Source organism: Nanorana parkeri, unplaced genomic scaffold, assembly GCF_000935625.1.
Source record: "Nanorana parkeri isolate BGI_ZX_2015 unplaced genomic scaffold, ASM93562v1 scaffold97, whole genome shotgun sequence".
Taxonomy (NCBI): domain Eukaryota; kingdom Metazoa; phylum Chordata; class Amphibia; order Anura; family Dicroglossidae; genus Nanorana; species Nanorana parkeri.
Window position 1 is genome coordinate 1,901,417 of NW_017306365.1, and position 5,393 is coordinate 1,906,809.

Sequence of the window (5,393 nt, forward strand, 5' to 3'; positions counted from 1 at the left end):
GGGATGGGGGGGTGTGACAATAATGGGGTTGAGTCTGAATATTGAAAAATTGAATAAAATTGAATAAAAATTGAATTCTCTTGTCCCCCCAGTTCGGAGCAAATGTAGGCCTTTAATTTAGTCATTTGCCAGGCCTTCCACATTCCACAGAACAGAGATCTGCTATCTGGCTGTGATCTTTTATGCCCCCCCCACCCAGCAGAAGTGAGCCTCTAAGCCTTTTATAGCTGTCCTTTATTAAAGGCATGGCACCAGGCCCTCATCTATGACCAGTGGACAAGTTAATATAAACAAGCAGGTCTGGTAGAGGTAAGGACCCAGGTGACCCCACATTCACGCAAAAGTCATAAACCTGAGTTCCAAAATCCGCTACATTTCATAATTTGGAATTGGGCGGGGGATAGTGTAAAATAAAGGTTCATCCTCCGCCAAACTTTCCAGCCCCAGCCCTACCCTAGGGGCCGGCTCCTAAAGGTCTGACAAAAAGATGCTGAACTAGCTAGAGATGGCTTTGTTGTTTTAAAAACATCAAGGAGGAACTAAGAAGTCTTAACATCGCAGAAGAGTTCCTCTTTAATCTCTGGACATCATCTGCTGAAAGCTTGCTTGAAGAAGAGCCCCTCAGACTTCTCTTTTGCTTATACAACTCTGAACTCTGTCAGAACTCCTAATTCCAGGACTGTTGCGTATTCACCTTTTATTTTACTGTTATATATATACATATTTTGTTTTTTTTTATTAATACCGTTTTTCTGTATATTTTCTGCACCGTTTCTTTTATTAAAGGACGATCTTAAAAATCGTTAAGCGTATCTCTACGCTCTAAATACGCACTTAAAGTATCCTTGCCTCTGAAAAGAGCGCTTCTGTATAGTGAATCCTGTCTTATTCCTGTCTGAGAGGACAGCGGAATCATAGGCATTGTTTAAGTGTTTTACATTGTCGCAGCATTTGCTGGGAACGGTCTGTGTTTCGCAGTGAACGTTTATGGGTAAAGGGTTAACTGTGGAGTTAACCAACCCTGGTGACGATCGCTCTCAGTCTGCTGGCCTGAGATTGTGTCCCACGAGCTGGGAAATATCTGTGCAGGGTGCTGAGAGTGGTATCGCCACGTCCTTGTGACGCCCACGCTCGGTTCAGACTTGTGTATAGTCACGTGTGATTGACGTACAGCGGGTTCGGGCCGGGCGTACATCACACAGTAAATCTCCCAGCAAAGAATGAAGTCCTCTAAGCTTCAGTGGGAGAATAAATCTCCCACTGAAGCTTAATGTAGCATCCTCATATTAGGAGAGGGGGCTATATGGATACTTAGATACTGTGGATAGTCATTGCTGTATACTGATACAGAGGTAAAATATGTTATCCCTTTATCTCCTGTGTCATGTGATGTGTCATTTGGGAGTACCCCTACAAGTGTAGGGGAATACTTCGCTGACCACAATATAATGGGGGCACTTACTGATCCCCAATGTAAAGTACACTTCACTGACCTCTACTGTTCCTCTTGTTAATTTCCAGTGTCTCGGTCTGCTCCTCTCCACCTCTTGTGGTCCTCTGTACTGCTCTCATTTTCACCAGCAACTCTCCCCATACTGCTACTCTCATTTGCCTCCAGTGCCCCATAATACTGCTTCTCTCCTCCACTTCCAACACCCCTTTGGTTATGCTCCCCACCTCTACCTCTATTACTCTTCTACACCACCCTGTAGCAACCATTCCTGTTCTTTGTCTCTTTTTCCCCCTCAAGTATCGCTTCCACAAGTCATGTGCTTCTTCTCACCTTTTAGCATTCTGCCAGAACGCAACAGGTAAACCACAAGCCAGTGAACTTCTCTTGACATAATGTGATACATCTGACAATCAATGCCATCACTTCTGGGATAGAAAATACTGCTATCAACACCTTCACATATAGTGGTGCAGTTTGGCCCATGCAAATGATCTTGGTGGTCATATTGCTTGATGTCTTAGATTATATGCTATGATAGCAAGTAATGATGGTTGTAGAATTATGAATGAGCTGTGGCGAGATATTTTTGCTATAGATGTTTTAGTATGGTAAAGGCTTTTTAATAAGTTGTGTGTAGTTAGTATTTGATTTTGATTTGTTCTGATTAGTGTGTTAAGCGCAGCCAACAAAATCTATTTATATGTGTTGCACCAGGAGTACAAAAATTCTCAGCAAGGGCTAGTTGTTACATTATCACCAACTAGTTTTAGTGATGCTCTACATCCAAGCACATATAAGGGCAACGTGTTTTTTAAAATGTTAGCGTTTACATCCACTTTATGTTAAGCAAAAGCAGAGGTGTTCGCTGTTTTGCTGTATTTGTTGATAAGTTAGTGCACTGTTGTTCTCTTTATGCATACAGTAATAATCACATGACCATTCAAATAGCTTCCAAATGGTCAACTGCCAAATGGAAAGTGACCTAATTCCAGAGTCGCCTGCTAGATAATTATTTGTGTTTGTGCAGACATCCACCATCTTTACAAATCCACTTTGCCTTCATCTCCTGTTTGTTGCCGAGTACGTTGTGATTATTCACCAACTAAACCACACATTTCACTAGACCTCAGTGCATTTTACAGACATACAACAAGGAAATGTCCCACAAGTACCTTCTCCTCCATCATACATATTGGAAATAATGCATGTCATCAAAACCTGCGCACCCTACCCCAGTTGACAATACAACATAACCTTTAGTGATACCTCTAAAAAGCTTCTATAAACTCCTTAATCCCTCAGAAATCACTTCTATAATTGTCTATCAGAACAACTTTATAGTCAATGGAATATTGTATGTCTGTATTTGTAATCTGGATAATGTGTATTAACACACTTATTACTGTCTCAGAATTGTGAAAAGATTATGGATTTTAGGCAAGCTCTTATTCTTCCTATTTATATCAGTTACATAGGTTGAAAAAAAAGACATAAGTTCTCAACTTTAACCTATAGAAAAAAAAATGAATACATAAATAGAAAACCTCCATAAACAGAGTCCTATAATCACAGTTGGTACATATTAGGTAAAAAAAAACCCCTACAAAGCATAGTCCAATTTGCTCCAAAAGGGTAAAAGAAATCCTTCCTGATCCCCTAAGGCAGTTTGATATTTTAGGCAGTTGGATACATTTTAATATCCAGTTATATTCTGTGCATTTAGGAATGCATTCAGCTTTTTTGTAAAAAAAAACAAAACAAAACAACAACAAAAAAACTAACAAATCCAGCTAGATCTAGTGCCTGAAGTAGCTTATTCCACATTTTCACTTCTCTTACTGTGAAGAAGTCTTTCCATATGCAGAAATTAAACATTTTTTACTCCATTTGCAAAGAGTGCTCACTGGTTCTTTGCAATGACCCTGTAGTGAAAGAAATTTGCACCATGTTCACTATATGGACCATATACAGTATGTACCAGGGAGAAACAAAAAGTAAAGGTAATGTGTAAATTACGCAGTAATAGCAACAGAGACAAGCTTTCCCAATGCAGCATATTTACATAGCCCGTTGGATAGTTCAACCGTGTGTAGTACAACGCTCGGACTTTAGTCGGGAGGTAGTCACATGGACGCTCCATTGTGAGATTGCACCATCGAAGAACAACATGCCGTAGTGCGTTTTCTTTGGCTGCACATTTCAATATCAGCTATGGACCAGCATTTGCCATAGTGCATGATGACTTGGGATACAGGAAAGTCTACACACAATGTATTACCAAACAGATTACTACTCTGCACAAGGAACAGCATGTGGAGGTTGTGGCCTAGTTCTTGAGAGGGTATGAAGAAGATCGGAGAATACTGGAAAGAATTGTCACCAACGAGAGACATGGGTGCACCACTACAAAAGAAAGGAGGTGCTCCCAGGTCACAGGTTCACCTCAGATGATGAAGTAAAGGAAGTGGTACACACCTGACTTCAGCAGCAGCCGAAAAGCTCCTTCTCTGCAGGAATACAGAAGCTAGTTGAATGATACAAGTGCATCATCTTGCATGGGGACTATGTGTAAAAGTAGTATGTTCAAGTGCTCAGACATACAGGTGAAACTCGAATAATTAGAATATTGTGCAAAGTTCATTTATTTCACTAATGCAACTTAAAAGGTGAAACTAATATATGAGATAGACTCATTACATGCAAAGCAAGATAGTTCAAGCCGTGATTTGTCATAATTGGGATGATTATGGCTTACAGCTCATGAAAACCCCAAGAACCCCAAATCCACAATCTCAAAAAATGAGAATATTACATGCAATCAATAAAACAAGGATTGTACATAGAACAATATCGGACCTCTGAAAAGTACAAGCATGCATATGTACTCAGTACTTGGTTTGGGCCCCTTTTGCAGCACTTACTGCAATTACTTTTGCACGATATTCTAATTATTCGAGTTTCACCTGTACTTCTAATAATGCAGCTAAATGTATTTTGCTTTTACTTTCTTATTCTCTCTCATATTTATACATGGTAATCATATCCCCCCTTAATTGTCTCTTCTCATGGAAGGATGAATTCAGTTCGGCTAATCTTTACTCATAACTGAGCTCATCCATGTCTCTTAACAGTTTAGTTGCCCTTCTCCGTACTTTGTTCAGTTCCATAACACCCTTTTTGTGAACTGGTGGCCAAAACTGAACTGCATATTCCAGATAAGGTTTACTAATGCTTTGTATAGGGGCAGGATTATGTCTCTCTCTGGAGTTGACACCTCTTTTAATACAAGAAAGAGTTTTGCTTGCTTTAGAAACTGCATTTTCGCATTGTATGCTATAATTTATTCAGACTCACTGGGGTTGATTTACTAACCTCACAAACACGCCATGCATAAACACGCCGATTGCGCGCGTGCGCGTATACGCTTGGCGCGGAAACGTATGCAGGTTATACAGATGCTTGATAAATACTACCAACGCGCGCGCATGGCGCGTTAAAATGCCGAGGATTCCATAGGGATGTGCAACAACCAACAGCAAAGGGAAGCCCAGTGGCTGAGCGGTTAGAGGACCTGCCACACAACACCTATTTCCCCGGTTCAAATCCTGCATCAATTGAGTAGAATTAATCCACATACAGCAATGCAAACATCCTGGCCAAAATCATAAAACTGATGAATCTACAGACACAAAAATATAACAACAACAGTAGATATATGCCAATGACACAAATCGAAATGTGTACATCATTTCTATGCTGTTGTGAATGGCTTCCAAATGGTACATATGCACCTGCGAAAATCCTGCGCGCAAGTAGTCGTCTATGCGCGCATATATTCTCATATCGCGCCGTGTATTGCGCTCATATCCAGGCATGTACATACTAATAATATATTAAAAACATGACATTTTTGACACTCTGCACAAGATGATGAACCCCC